General features: G+C 46.3%; 1 protein-coding gene across 2 annotated transcripts in view; it reads left to right on the top strand.

Annotated features, from left to right (window-relative positions):
- Window positions 1–16285, top strand: part of DOCK1 (dedicator of cytokinesis 1) — a 618254-nt gene that overhangs the window by 303919 nt on the left and 298050 nt on the right. The window lies entirely within an intron of this gene.

Below are 16285 nucleotides of genomic sequence, written 5' to 3'. Positions count from 1 at the left end.
TGACGAAGGATTTGCAGTTACATTTTTCACCATAAATTCCAGGTCCCTAGCCTGTATGGCAGCATTTTTTTTTTTACTTTTTTGCTTTTTGGAGGGAGGAGGGCAGGGCAGTTGGTTAAGTGACTTGCCCAAGGTCACACAGCTAGTAAGTGTTACGTGTCTGTGGCTGGATTTGAACTCGGGTCCTCCTGACTCCAGGGCTCGTGCTCTATTCACTGTGCCACCTAGCTGCCCCCATATATGGCAGCTTTCTTGCTTCTTAATTCCTCTTCCAGCGAAGCTGCAGCTCCATCATAGCTGAACATCTCTGCTAGGATTTCTGCTTTGAAGTACCCATTTACTACACATGGCACCATCTTGACTCCCAGGTGTCCTCTGTCTTTCTGGCAAGGTCATGCAGGCATGTATACATTACCCCAGGCACTGGAGCTCACTCAGTATTTTTCATTGAGGTGGCATTGAGATATGGGCTAGGGAGCATCCCAAGTCCCTTGTCCACTCAGCCCAGCCCAAAGGCTGACTCTAGAAAGTCCTTGATTCACTGCAGAGGTGGGTAAGCCAAGAGGAGAGGCTGAAAGATGCACATTCTGTAAATGATTTCTATTTATAATTTGGATGGTAGGATATGTAGAAAATGTTTCCCAGGGAGAATACAGAACCTTCCTAAAGCTGATGCACCTTCCAGAGGTGCCAGGTGCCTTGTGGCCTTAAAGCCTCCTCTCCTTTGCCGTCATCCAGCCAGAGATGCAAATCCTGACTCAGTTTCCTTTCTAGATTCTTTATCTTGATTCCTAGGCCAGTCATGCTGGGATTAGCTAACTGGAAGAAATGGAGATAAGTGGTTATTCCCTAAATGGAGCAATGAAAATGTGCTGAAAGTTTTCTTGTTGGAGAGTCTCCCTGAAGATGGGAGGTGCCAGTCTGGTGATAGGAGCACTGGAATAGAGCCTGTTTGTAGAGGAGTATCCCTGGGATGGGGAAGGAAGAAGGGGCTGATGAGGATGACAGGTTATTGAGATGTCTTGGGTGCCTCCCTGCTACACCCACTGCCCACCCCGTGCGGTCTAGTCATGACTCTTGAAGTATGGGTCTGTTGAGTGGAATCCTGGGCAGATTCTTCCAGGTTGGAAATGCTTCGTCCTCAGGCTTGATTATGAACGCTCTCAGACACCTGCATATAGACCAGCTTTGATAAGTTCCATCGCCAGAGGGGTCAAGATTCCTAGGTTTTAATGCGTTTTGCTTTTCCTCTGGGATCCATGTTGGTGAAAGGCTTCTTGGAACCAATGAGACCCTCTATCCTTGATGCGCTCAAGGATGGGCGTCCCCAAAAGCTAAGGGCATTCACTTTTTATCTTGTGGGATCTTGTTATCAGTGTTGTCCAAAGGACCATCACATTGTATTCCTTCAAAGCCTATTTTCTGAATTTCCCATCAGTGATAACATCCATTCCTGCCATATTGGCTAATTCCAACTTGTAGTACATGTGGATGTGTGTTTGTGTGGCTGTGGGTGCATCTTCAGCATAGAACCCAGGGTTTTCCACTGGAGATACCAGGCCTGGCCTTTCTTAATTCTAGTTAAGGAAAATTCAGGGGCAGTAAGCAGCATTCTATTGTTAACGTCTGAAAATGCTTTGATTTGGAGCATTCTTGATCTTTTAGATTTGTTCCTTTTGACCTCAACCTCTGGACGTGTGTGTGTGTGGCAGGGCTTGGGGTGGAGACCCCTCTGCGTCATCTCCATGAGCCCAACCAAGGCTGGACAGTAGCTGTTCCTCACTAAAAGGGGGAGGGTCCAGTCGCTTTGTAAGAGAATCCAACTACTTTCTGCTCCTTTGTGTGTGAAGCTTTGGCAGGACCCGGCAGCACCAATACAAGGTCTTTCCTCACTTGGGCCTTTGGCCTCCAACTTATCCTGGAATTCAGAGCTAGGAGGGCCCTTAAAGGCCATGGGGACCAATTTCTTCACTTTCTACATGAAGAAAACCTGCAGCATGGAGAGGCTAAGGTCACCCAGGGACTGAGGAGCAGAGAACGACATGGGCTGACCAGTCCCTTTCACACAGGGGCCTCACTCCCCCGAAGCTAAGAGCTTTGCCAGGCTGTTAACTAGTAAGGATTTGGGGCTTTTTTGAGTGCCTAGAGTATATGGCTACTGGTAAGGAAGTTTATTTCCTGTACCCAAAGGAATTACAGATTCATTTTGTGGACCAAACATATAGTAAAGTAAATTTATACTCCAAATCTTAATGTGTGGCAGTATCTTTGCTAATCCTGTGGCATATAATGTTATTCCAGTTCAGAGTTAAGAAAGCTCACTTGGGCTGGTGACTGGAAAAGCTTCATGGCCGACATAAGACTCCAGCGGGGTCTAAAATCATGGGTGGGAATAATACCTGCCAATAGGAGAAGGGAGTGAGGTGCCCAGGGCTGGCTCCTGTGCCTCAGGGCCGTGTTTGTTCTCAGACTGAGCTAATGAAATTCTCCTTAGAGATTTGAAGGTTGTGTGACAAGCATGGGGCACAGACCAGAGGCCAGCTCTTATACTGGAAGAGAGAGAAACAGCATAGGTCACACAAGCAGTGTGGGCATCCTGAGCCATTAAAAGAATTCGATGTCAGTGGACTATTGAGGCATATGGCAGAAGGTTTGCCATACTATAGGTGATCTGCTTACTTCACGATTAACATAGTTTGTCCTCCAGTAATATATGTTACAGTAGGGGTGAAGAGAGGTAGCCCCAAGGTGGCCTAGGTGACAGAGTAAATATTAGAAAGTGCACTGTGAAAAATGGGCATCAGGCACAAAGTCCTGACGCAGAGCTCATGTGGACATTATTTCTCACAGCTGGCACATAGTAGGCATTTAATAAATGCTTGTTCAAATGAATCGGTAGAGTTGGTGGTTGAGAGAAATTGTCCACAGAGCATTTTTAAGATTAAAAATAGGATGCTAAGTTGAAGTGAGAATTATGGTTAAAAGTTTGATATTGGTTTTTGTTGCATAGCAGGGGTGAGAAACCATTTTTTATTCGCAGAAGAAGTCAATTGAGGGTCATACTCTGGTGTGACAGTTACGTTATTGAGAGGCTTGGAGTTTCGCCAGGATTATGAGTGGGTGAGTGTGTATGGATTTGAGTGTTTTCCAGCTAAAAGAATGGAAGCCTCACCTCAGATTCCTTTTTGTTTTGCATTCTGGGAGTCTAGTACAATGCCTGACGCATATCCAGTCTTTAGTAATGATGAACTAAATTGAATTAAATAAAGAAACGCAAGTTTTCAATTCAAAGGGATTTTAAAATCAGAAAAAGGATTTTCAAACTTCTCCACTAAAATATCACTGATATTTAGAAACAGGGGCCTGAAGTTAGACCAGGAAGAAGAGGCCCGAAGGATGGAGGGCAGAGAGAAGCAGAGAGAGGAGCTGAATGGGGCAGATGAAGGGACGAGAAGTCCCAGAGCAAGCACTGACCTGCCTCTGTCCAGTAATCTAGCCATAGGCTTCTCCACATGCCCCTTGAGAGGCTGATGAGCCTCTCTCTGAGGCTACTCACGGGGGCCATCATGGTTTGAAGCCTTGAATAGGAGAGCCAGGGCAGACCTGTCCTTCCCCTGGATTGTGGGGCAGGAAAACAGGACTTTACTCTTCCTTGAGGGCAGAGGCAAGGTCAATGGCGCTCAGGTCCCTGAAAGAAGTCTAGTCAAATCCTGGGAAATTTTCTCCTTTTGTTGTGCTGGGAAATAATCCTGGGAAGCCCTGATTATAAAGAAAACAGCCCAGAGCACATGGGCAGGACTTTGAGACAGAAACTTTGGGCATTGTTCTGCCTATCCAGCAGATGAAGAACTGAGACAAGGAGGAAAAGTAAGAGTCTAGATCTGAACCTGCAGTAAGTGCCAGTCGCTGCCCTTCTCCAGCCTTCGCTTTTCATCTGTAGGGTGGGTATGAGAATGCTTGCACCAGCCACTTTGCTGTGTAGTTGTGAGGATCTGCTCTAGGTGCTTGTTACAGGTGCAGGGCAGATGACTTAGAAGCTGTTCTCTATTCCAGAAGCATTTCAGGCATTTCAGGGAACGATTACCTGCTATAATCAGAATCCCCAAACCTCCAGGTTGTAAGTAGAACAAAAGGAATCTTTAATCCCAAACCCAAATGCCCTTCGCAGTGATTGCTTCTGGATCCTCTCCACTTTTGCTAATGCTGTGGGTGTTTAAGAAATGGTAAGTCATGCTTTAAAGTTAACGAGCAACATTTATAAAACACTCACATATGTTTGGACAGAAAGGCTGCTGGGCAGATGTGGAGCTCTCCTAATTGCATGAGTACCCTAGACAAGTAGATGTCATTGGAGGGTGCCCCAAGGAGTGGTCAGTTTGGCCATCTCTAAGAACCCCAAACAACCAACACATCACAGGCTCGACGGCCTGAGGAACTCACCGTAACCCGCTGGATCATCTGTGAGCTGCCTCTTCCTACGATTCGAGAAGACCTCGCTGGGGCTTCCTGTGTAATTTTACTCAACACACTTTTGTTAAGCTCCTGTTATGCATTAGTGCCACAAAGGCAATTGTTATTTCTCCCAATGGAGGCTCCATTGGCTTTTCTAACTGAATGCGTCCATAGGAGAACTCATATCAACACTTATGCTCTCCCATTTCTTTCGATGACCTCACGGTCCCCCGTGCTTGCCACCGGGGGCACTAGACTTCCTGTCCAGATCTAATCTTTGGCTCAGTCTGATGGATCCTTCTTCTGTACCATCGCTCAGCTGCCTCATTCTCTCCCTCACCCTAATTCAAGACCTCATTACCTCTACCTTGGAGTGCTGCCGTAGCCTGATGTTTTGCTTTTTTTTCCCCAAGACATCCTCCATAAAACTTCCAAATTGATCATTGTAAAAGCTTCAGCAACTCCCTGTTATCTCTAGGATAATGTGACTTTTGGCATTTTAAGCCCTTCCCAATCTGGCTCCACCTTGCCTTCACACTTCTGTGCCTCACTCCCCCTGTGCACACCCTCCTTGCCATCCTCTGTAAAGGACATCGCATCTCCTCCTCTGAACCTCTTCTCTGCCTCTCCCCATGCCTGGGATTCTCTCTCCCCTCCTTTTCCCTTCATCTCAGCCCTAGCTCCTCATCCAAGACACAGCTCAGCTGCCACCTGGAACATTTGTGAAGCACTTAGCCCACTGGCTAATCCCTTTATCCCCATCACTATTTATTTTCTTGTCTTTCACTATATGGTATCCTACCATGAAATAAAGGCTTCTTAAGAGTGTAGACTGACCTGTTTTTCCTTAAGAGAGAACTTAACACATAGTAGGTACTTAATGATGGTTGTTGCACTGAACTCTTTCAAAGCTCTGACTGATGACAACAGCCTTGCTTCTAGACTGTTATCAAAGGAGGTGCAGTAACATTAGTATTGTGGAGAGGGGTTAGAGCCTGGCTAGTGAGTAGGAAAAAAAAAAGGAAACAAAACGGTAATGATTGCTGGTCCTAGGTGATGGTCTGTCCCACTCCTTGATTCTTCTGAGTTACATCTACTCTTGTCTGTAATCACCCTGCCTCCACAGGACATTTTGTAACAACTTTCAGTTTGGAGTTTCTACCCCAGACTGAATTTGCTTGAAAACCAGGCAAACTTACTTCCCTGGTTCTTTCATGGAGCCATGATTTCATCCCTTTCAGTGATGTGTCTGGGACCTCTGACCCTGCAGGTTTATTTTCCATGTTTTGGTATAACTTTTCCATAGAGGATTGACCCGACAGGTTTTGGTGGTTTTACATGCCCTTGATCGTTTCTTTTGACCTTCATCACTGGTAAGAAGTTATAAACTACTTATGCCCACCGTTCATCTTTCCATTGCTCCATTTTAATTCTTCTGAGATTATAGTGTTGCCAATGAAGAGGTAGAGGATGTTTTGAGAAATCAAGGGGACATGATCACTATCATCAGGTAATGGATGGGCTGTTGCATCAAGGAGGGTAATCAGACTTCATCTTCTTGACCTCAGAGGGCAGAAATGGATGTTTGTAAGAGGCAAATGCATACTTGATGCCTAGGAATTTTTATTAGCTATTATAATTGTCCCAAAGTGGAAAGGGCTATTTGGGGAGCCAAAAGGCTTTTCCTCATGCCAGGGTTTCCAAGCCAACATGGGCTGATATGTTGGTAGGTATGTAGTAATGGGCCTACCTCTTCAGGTGTGGGCTGGAGTAGGCTAGTAAGGTCCTTTTCAGTTCTAAGAATATGTGATTTCCTCATTCCTAGGGATGGTAAGACATGGGATTTATAAATCATGGGATATCATCACATATGTATTAGTTGTGAAAAGAGTCACATTGCAGAGGATAAAAGTTACTGATATTTCATAAAATAGACTTTTTAACCTGACCCAGTTCTCCACATGGACCTTGTCAGGAGAGTAAATGTGCCTTGAAGGGTAACTTGATTGAATGGATGCTGAATCTGACTAGGGCTGTGTCTTCTCAAAGATCAATAAAGTTTTCCCATGAACAGCTGAGTTTTACATGGTACTGAGCAGTTTCCCAAGCACACTCCTGATGAGGGAGCTGAAACCCTGCAGAGTTTAATAGGATAGTATAAGATCTCCCAGTTCCTGTGAGAAAGAGACAGGTACAGAACATGGTGGTTCTGAGGGCGCAAGGCGCCGCTCTCACCACTGGGCTGGGCCACCTTGCTTGGCCTCACATTCAATGCCTGGATAAAACTCAGTAGATATGATTTTAATGTAACACAGATCGTTACGGCTCATTCACACAAACTTGGAGACATTAATAGGCTGGAAACAATCCAAACAATAGCAGCCACTCCACCAACAGCACCACCACCAAAAAAACAACCCCAAACTGATAGAGCATATTAAGGCTGGCAAGGCACTTTACAAATATTATTCCATTTTATCCTCACAACAACCCAGGGAATTAGGTGTGATTGTGACCACTTTTGCAGATGGGGCAGCTGGAGGTTAGGGTTTTCTCAGTTTACATGTTGTCAGGGGAGGCATGGCCTTTCCATATATTGAAAAATTCCATTGTAATGCAATGAGGATTTATTGCTTAATTTTTAATTCCTTCCATGAAGGCTTTCTCATCTGTAAAATGGGGATCATAATAGCACCTAATTCCCAATGCTGTTGTGAGAAAAAGCTTCAAATGGGGGCCCAGTCATAGGCTGGGCAGCTGTTGTCTAAGCTAAGTTTGAAGAAGGTTGACCACCATGGTAGCAGTAAAATGACAATTATATCATTGAGTCTGGGAGGAAAGACCCCTTGGGTGAGGGTCTGAGTGATAATAGCTTGCTCTAGTTGCCGACTCCTTCCTCTGCGGACCTCACTTTCCTCACTTGTAAAAGAAGGAGTCAGGACTAGTTGATCCCCATGGACTCTTGTTGTCTATCTATCAAATCTAAACATCATGACTTCAAGCACTGGTCTCTCTCAAATAATTTCTATCAATAAAATTTGCAGTATTTCAGCCTTGACTAACAAGATCACCTTTTCCTAGAGTACTACCTTTCATTTGGATATTAACTATTCTTTCCCCCTTATTACCATGCCCCTCTCCCAAAACATACCGCCTAAAACATTTGCTCCTGGAACAATGATTTTAAAACAAAACAGATTACGATCTTTAAAATTAATTAGCAATAATCTGCCATGAAAACATACTCTCAGGGGCATAGAGATTTCTGCTGCCTCCCTAGACAAAGATCATTGAGAAATAGAATGCAGTAGCACTTGGGGAAAATGGTTCTCATATGACACTGCCCTAGGCCAGTGTCTTTGTCCTGCTTTTTGATTTGTGATGTAATTGGGTAGCACAGAGGATAAAGTATAGGACTAGAAAGACCCGAGTTTGAATTCTGCCTCAAACATGTACCTTGGGCAAGTAACTTAATTCTTGCCTGCCTCACTTAACCCCATCTGTAAGATGGAAATAATAGTCCCTGCCTCATAGAGTTATTGTATAATTAAGTGATTGTATATGTGCACGTTTATGTTTACATGTGTCTGTGTGTGTATTTAAATATTTATATACATAGATATAAATATGCATATCCCCTTGCAAACCTTAAAGCGCCTATATATAGTGTTGGTATATTAAGACTGCATATGTATTTGTGTGTATATGTATATATGAGTGTGTATGTACATATATGTATGTGTATATATAGGCATATATTTATGTTATTATCACTTAGCTCTAATTCCTGCTTTGTGTTTAGGGTTCTTCAGGTTAGTGTCACTAAGGGTCCTGAATATGGAGAACTGGAAAACTTGGGTTCAGGTCTAACCTCTGGCATTTACTCCTGGGTAACCTCACTCATGCTTCCTGAGACTCAGTTTCCTCTTCTGTCAAATGGGGATAGCGATTTCTACAGCTTTGACCTGCCAGGGTTGTGAGTTTAAGATGAGATGATGACTATAAAGGGCTTTCCAAATTGTAAAACCTTAAAGAATGCTGGTTGTTGTAAGTGGCTGTTGATGGATTTGCTGTTTAATATTGTCACCATTTGGTAGATGAAGAGAAGGGCAGAGTTCATGGATCACGTGCTGCAGTGGATTGATTACGTGATTTTACCGACAGTGGGCTTTTGTTAGGAAACCTGGAAAGCTTGCTTCCCATCCCCGATTATCTAGATGTTTGGGGAGGCCTCCAAGGCACACTTGCTTTCTCCCATTACCAAAGTGTCTCATTGAAACACTGAAAGTATTTACTGGATGTGGTAAAGGCTGGCCAGGGTTTTTTCTGTCTATTATATATTAGCGTATTTTTCTTGATCTGTTAAATGCTGCTTTAAATAGAAATACTTGTCTTTTAAAAACCGTATAAATCATTTCCCCTTAAGCAAGCTTACAGCTAGGCATTGTGGCCACCACCCTCCAGTTCTTCAGTTCAGAAAACAAAATGCCAAATGTGCTCACCCTTGTGCTATCTCTGGAGGGCCCAGAGGAAGCTGGTATGGCTTATCTTCATTACCTTGTCCTGATGTTTTTCATTTTAGTGCTACCCCTGATCTTTCCATTTATTTTCCCAGTCCTGAGACTTCTACCTTGGTCATCTTTTAAATGGAAAATCTGATTCATTGTTATATTATTATTACTGTTTCTCTGAGAATCTGCATAGCACATATAACCTGGTGTTCTCAGGTGGCCTGGTGGTCATAACTTACAGATTCTGTGACCAGAGTCAACTTTCTTTATTTCTCTGGCCTCAGTTTTGTTTTATTTTTTGCTTTTTTTTGGAGGGGAAGGAATGGCAGTTGGGGTTAAGTGACGTGCCCAAGGTCACACGTGTCAAGTGTCTGAGGCCGGATTTGAACTCAGGTCCTCCTGACTCCAGGGCTGGTGCTCTATTCACTGTGCCGCCTAGCTGCTCCATGGGTCTCAGTTTTATTTTCTATAGAACGGACATGATAAAATCTCTAGCACTGGCCTCCAGTGGCATTAAGAAATTCAGTTGTGATAATGTATGGAAAACGCGTTGCAGGCTTGGCAGCTCCAGAGCCAGTCACCACCATTGTCATCATCCTCGCCATCATGGGCACCATATTGGATTCATCCTCAGATTGTTTGTAGGAAGCATTGGATCGATGCCTTGTGGGGAAGTCGACTAGTCAGAAGACTCGGTCTTGATGCCTGTTTCCTTTGTGACTCTACCCCCTGGGCCTCAGTTTCCTTATCTGTATAATGATTTTTTGACTCGATGACACATCCAGTCCACTCAGCCTCCAAATCTCTGATCCTCTCCTCCCTTCTAACCTAGATATACAATTCTCAGTGTGCAGATGGTTCCCTTCTTATTTCTGTCAATGAAATTCTTCAGTGACAGGCTTGAAGAAAACCTGGATGGGAAGGGGAAAGAGCCTAAACTAGAGAGGTCACTGAACTGGAGACTTCAGCTGTGGCTCCTCATCCAGAGCTTGCGCCGGTCTCAGCATCCAGAGCCAACTGAACTCTTCTCTCTTTGACTCAGTTTCCCCCACTGTGATGTGAGGCAGGGACGAGGGGCCCTCCCTGTTCTCAGATCCGTGAGATTTGTGAAAACAACATGTGGGAAGTTCTTATCGACTGAAGAGGGAGCACACGTCTTCAGTGGGCCAGTGAGACCCCGCAGCCGGCATGGCCTGTGCCCTTCCAAACCAGAGAGAACCAAAATCCATACAGAGTATTCTGAAAACCTCACAGAAGTGCAGAGAGTATGCAGGTTAATCAGGGCCACAGCGGCCTGGGGAAGCATGGCAGGGGCAGCGTCTGGTCTTCCTAGGGAGCAGAGACTGCTCTCTGCAGTCCGACTGGGGCCTCTTTGGGGCCTGGCACCCTGCTCCTTCCCGGGGCTCTGCACACAGCCTTGCGCTGTGACTAGCTGCAGATAGAAGCTCGTCTCAGCGACCACACTCCCAGAAATTAGTTAGTGCCAAGGAGATAAGGGTGAAAAAAAAGGTCTAAGAAACAGAAGAAAACATTCAAAAAACGAGGCAGCTTCCTGAGACGGGGCCCCGGGGGCCCAGCGGCTGGTCAAGTCGAAAAGCATTCATGAAGTGTTTAGGGCGTGCTAGGCAGTGTGCCAGCCCCTGAGCACGCAGCAGAAGGCCGAAGATGGTGCCTGCCCTCGGGGAACTCCCTTCCTAATGGGGGAGGCTCCGAGGGGACATCCAGAGCAGTCCACGTCCTGATTGAAAGCCCAGCAGCCACGCCAACTCCAAAGAGGTCACACTCAGTCTGCCTGCCTGTTAGGTGAGCATCGGAGTAGCACCTTCCTCACCAAGCTGTTGTCAGGATCCAAGGGGAGTCCCAGAGCCTTGCAGGTATAAAGGACTATAGGAATATTAGCTGTTACTGTCATTACTGTTGTTATCATAGCTGTGATCGGATGAATTTCCCCAATGTGAATCTCTTGGCATGTGCAGCTGAGGGCACCCTAAGGAAGCCCAGGGTTTCCCTGGTAGATGTGAGAGACTCCCCCTTGGCAAATGGAAATGGTTTCTAGGCAGAGACTCTGCTGAGAAAAGTTCCAGGACTCTCAGATAAATCCCCCTCAGCTGTGATGTTTATGAAATCAGACAGCAATGGCTGCTCCTTCCCCATGAATACTGAGTGTGGAGAGGGGGTGACGCTCTCTCTCTTTGTGGGACTGTTCTTCATTTCTTCCTCATCCTGTGGCCTGCTTATCATTTCTGCCACGGCCTGTAGTTTAGTGCTCTTAATGCTATACCCAGGACCACATTATTAAGGATCAAATTGGATTTTTCCATAGTAACTGCAATATAAACTTCAGCCAACATTTAGTCATGCTGTTTATTCCTTGGGCAGTTCATTCATCCTTAGGGTAGTCTCTTGTCTACACTGGTACATGAAGACTTCATCAGTGACACCTGACCCATCAAGTCATTTTTTGGGCCAATACTCTCACCAAGAGAATGGCAGCCGAGTGATAAGGATGGAGACTCTGGGCTTGGCCAGTGAGTGTCAGACATCGTGACAACCAGCTAACTTAGTAATTCCCTCTGATCCCTGCGCCAGGCTAGGTGCTGGGGAAGATGCAGCATTGAAGGAAGATAAAGTCCTTCCCCCCCCCCCCCCAAGGGATGACAGCCTCCCCAAGGTAGAAAAGCACAGCTACGTCGCCGAAATCAGCAGCCATTTACTAACCACTCCTCAGGCTCTAGAGAAAGACTGCAACTCTTAAACTGGGAGAAGCTCATTTTGCTTATTTTCCAGATGAGAGGAGTATATACTGTGAACTATGTACTGTCTTCCCGCTTAGATTATTACAGGTAAAGTTCTTGGCAAGCCTTCCTGCCCTAAAGGAGCACGAGCTCTTGTCTTTCATTCATTCATGCACCAAACATTCTGGAAGTGCAATGCTCTATGTTCAATGTTAAAGACCATAACAGAACAAATGAGAGGCCCTTCCATAAGCTTATACCTTGTTATCTCATCTTGTATAATTTTTTTCTTTCTTTTTTTGGGCAGAATTTAAATAGAAAGGGCCTTGGAACAAGTCAATATTCCTGTATTCCTTTTCAGTTAATATTCTATGGATTATGATTGTCATCATTGTTCCTTTTGTTAGGTTGGGTTTCTTTAGGCAGTCTAGGTCAGTCCTCTCCAAATTGTTGTATGAACCAGAAATGGAGCTTTGGTCCAATAATTGAAGAGTATTAAGGAGATGTACTGATCTCTCTCTGTTCCTTGCATCAACTCTCATCTTTGGGAGCTAATTTTCTGTCAGATCCCATTAGAATCGGGAGGTCTGCAGGCAGCAGGGAGAGACAGCAGCTACAGCCTTAGCATATTTTGTTTTTATTTATTTTTATGGTTTGTCCACCGATAACACCCGAGCACACCTTAGCTGCCCTCAGTTCATTCCACTCACTACTCCTTGGCTAATGGCCCTTGACCAAATGCCTCCAGTTCATTCTCTGCTATCCTGGTAGCTTCTGTGGTTACTACCTGCTAGCCCTACCCAAACTTTGAGCCTAAGGAAGACTGGTTTCCCATATCTCCTTCATCTTCCTGGTTAGTGAGCATCTCAGAACCCTGCTTCTCAGGCTGCAGCAGCTGTTTCAGGCCTCTGTGGTCCCCGTTCAGAAGGGAAATGCCATGGTTTCCCATGACAAGCCCAAAGGATATTACTTTTTACAGTGAATGGGGGATGACTCACTCACCTGCCCAGTTGAAAGCCATTAGCTGGGGGCAATCCCCAGATTGAATCCTTACTTCAAGTGAGAAAACAAATGGTGTTTATGCAAGAAATGGATTTTAAAGTTGTGAAATATCACCGGGTTAAGGAAATTCATCTGATCACAGCCTGTACAATTAATAATGAATTTAAAGTCTCATCCAGCTGTCTGGATATGACTTTCGGGGTAATGTTTACAGTGTTGTCATGTGATATATTAATCTCATTAAGTTTAGTTTAAAATATTTAAATTAGCATCATGATATTGTGAAATATTAAAATCAAATTTGTAAAGAGATTTTTAAAAATCAGCCTTGTTAGATGAGAGTAGTTTGTCCTGTGGAACAAATGACGAACCTGAGGGTTATGACAGCTAAATTTGGGGGATTGGTTTTCAGAATACTCTGTATGGATTTTGAGGGCCTTCCAATCAGGGCTTTGCTGAAATCACTGAGGCCTTCTTAAGTGAACCAGCTCCACCTGGGGAGTCCTGCCGTCTGATCTCTGATTCTCCTGTAGTTACCTGAGCTAAGAGCTCCCCTCTAAGCTGCTGGGGCTCGGAAGCACAGTAACTGCCTCCAGATTTCACAGCCCAGTTACTCAGTGGGCTTGTCCTCAGTCTGTAAGGAAGAATCCTGGCAGCCAAAGGAGTTTCTGTACAACATGGATCCCAGGCCTGATTCCAAGGAGCTCCTATTCTACGATGTCCTCACTATAAGTAGTAGTCCATACTCTTCCCCCACCCCAATTTTTTTCCCTGCTTCTCTGAGGATCTTTGTTTTTTCTAAAAAAGAAAGAAACAATGACAAAAACAAAACCCCAAACAACAACAAAATAGCCATATGGAGCAGCGACTGGGAGGATCTTACTAGCTAGAGAAATGTCAGCCTAAGCTCAGTGCTAGAGGGACCAGCATCTCCTATTTCCTAGGCCTCTTCTTCTCGGACTTTCCTTGGGTCCCAACGATGCCCTTCACTGTGACATCATCACCTTTGCCACTGCTGAATGGAAGGCCAAGGTCCCTCATGCAGCCAGCAGGTAACACGCAGCAACATCTGGAGATGGCCTCTACTGGACTCAGAGGCTGGTTACCTGAGGCAGCTGACCTTGGTTACTGGCCAGGCCTTACTTAGCTATCTTGTCTCCACTGTTTCTTTTCTACATAGTCCCAATTCTGTATGTGATTAAGGATTCCCCTCCCCATCCCATATCTTTAAAGACAAATAAAAGTCTAGGGGGCTAACTAGAGGATGTTTAAAGGTATGCTCTCCTTTCAAGGACATGGTGTTTTGTTTTGTTTTCTTTTAGAGAAATGAAGTCTACTTAAGCCCTTACTTTTTTTTGCCCCTTTCCCAGGAAGAGATGCATTTAGTGAAGTGACAGGAAACTTGACTTGGACATGACAAATAATCTATGCAAAATCTTGCAATTAGTAACAGCTAGATTAGACGTTTTCAAAATATGCCTTTAATAAAACCATCACGGGGAGCAGTGCCATCTAATGTACGTAGTAAACACAGAGAGTGAATTATTAATAGCTAGTGGGGCATGCGGCTGACAGGACTCTCATTTTTCTCTGAGCTATTTGTGTTCAGGGCTCTTGGAAAAAGGAACAGAAAGACAAATACGAACTTTTCTTCAGAAACTAATTACAGTCCCACAGGATCAGAATGTCCCTGGCCCAGTGAGCAGACCCCCAAATGACCCGATGGTGGCCACTGTTCTGCAAAGGGAAATACACCTCCATTTTTGCCTTGTTCTTTAGGGTCTGTTCCCTGCCATTAAAGTTAAATTAATCTGGATGTTATGGAGTCCTCATTAGGAGTCACTGGTCATGTGATTTAGATGGTCATTTGTCAGCCCTCTCCCAATTTGTAACCTTGAGTCACATCCTTGCTGAAATTGGCTAACTATGAACACAGAACCAAGCAAGCTTTTCTTTTTCTTTTATTTCATTCTTTCTTTTTTAAACTAGTATGAGTCTTCAAATTGCTTCTGACATGGTCCTTTATCTGCTCTGCTTTTTTCCTGAGATTTGCTTGTGGAATTGTCTTCCTGTGGAAAACCCAGGAAAAGCCCTCTCAAAGTTCCTGCTGCCAGTTGCCAATGAGTTAATTTTCTCCCATTGATGCTTCTGCAGAATTGGGACTGTTTAAGTAGACAAGGTCAAATTAAAGTGTTTCACCGTTCATAGGGTGGGAGGTGGAGAAGGAGGGCTGCAGCTCTTTCTCCTGGGATACTACTGCCCTGGCTAGGCAAGAAGCAGGAAGGTGTAGACAGCTGCCTCCCTGGAGCCAGCCCAGGGCACAGAGATAGCTCCTAATAATGCCCCAGCAGCAAGACTCTGACTGATCGTCCATCCATCTGTCCTATGCTTCTCCCTCCCTGCTTTGGTCCCCAACTCCAGTTCCCTGTGGCATCTGGATGCTAGCTAAGGTCACAGGGGAGGGTTTGCTCCCCCTGGGAGCCCTCCTCCTTAGGAAGCTGCAAGATGCAGCGCCCCAGCCAATGCCTAGCTTGACTTTGGTGCTAAATGTCCCCATCGGCGGCGGCGGCTGCTGCTGCTGCTACTGCTGCTGCTGCTGCTGCTGCTGCATTTATACGCCCCCCACGCCGGTTCAGGCTCCCGGCTCCCGTTCCAAACAGGATGCCTGCCCAGCCACTCCACTCCAAGGCGCGAAGTGGCCCCTACCGAATACTACGCTTCTCGGCGGCAAATGCCCGCCCCAGGCTGGCGCCACTCACCATCCGGCGGCCTCGGGTCCCAGGGAAGGTGAAAGGCAGCGGGGGCCTGGAGGGTGTCAGGAAGGCGAGGGAGGGGGGCGGGAGGATGGCACTAAGCCTTGGGATCTATTAGGTGCCCCCCTCTCTGCGAGGGGTGCTGGCCATTTTCGCTGCCCGGGACAGGCGGGCCCCAGAAGTTGGGAGGTACCTTTGGGGTGCTCTCCCCAACTCCAAGGAAGTAAGCCCCGGGGCTAGGGCCCCCGTCCGAACTCCCTCTGCCCGGCCTGCCCCTGTGGCACTGCGCCTCCGCTTCCAAGCCTGGCCGGGTTTCTAGAACCAATAGCCAAGGACTCGAGAGGTGTTCGTTCCCTTGGCCTGGACCACCGTCTCCACCCCCCCACCCCAACCTTGGCGGCCATCAAAGTTCGCAGCAGCTGCGAGCTATCCAGAGAACCTGCTATCGAGGGGCGCTCCAAGGGAGGGGGTTGCGTAACCGCGCCCCCCCATCTCCTGCCTTCTCTATTCCTGCCCTCGCTACCATCCTTCCCCCTGCCCCCCACCAGCCACACACACACACACACACACACACACACACACACACACACAGTAGGCTCGGGGCGGCCACATTTGGCGTCTGCCTGCCTCTCTCCGGACTTTGCCGGCTAAAGTTGCACCCCTGGCGCCCAGGCAGAGGCCAGCCAGCAGCCGCCAGGAAGGAGCCCAGCACGGACACCCTCTCTGGTCTGGGGGGGGCTGGGCTAGGCTGGGGAGCAGCAGCCCTGTTATCTACGCTAACACGTCGAACTGCAGCGGGAGGTGGCGGGGGGGGGGCGCAGGGGACGAGATT

The sequence above is a fragment of the Petaurus breviceps genome, unplaced genomic scaffold (assembly GCF_028583685.1).
Source record: "Petaurus breviceps papuanus isolate PSGF00001 unplaced genomic scaffold, PetGlider_PUasm1.0 490, whole genome shotgun sequence".
Taxonomy (NCBI): Eukaryota; Metazoa; Chordata; class Mammalia; order Diprotodontia; family Petauridae; genus Petaurus; species Petaurus breviceps.
This window is presented reverse-complemented; position numbering and strand designations above follow the sequence as displayed.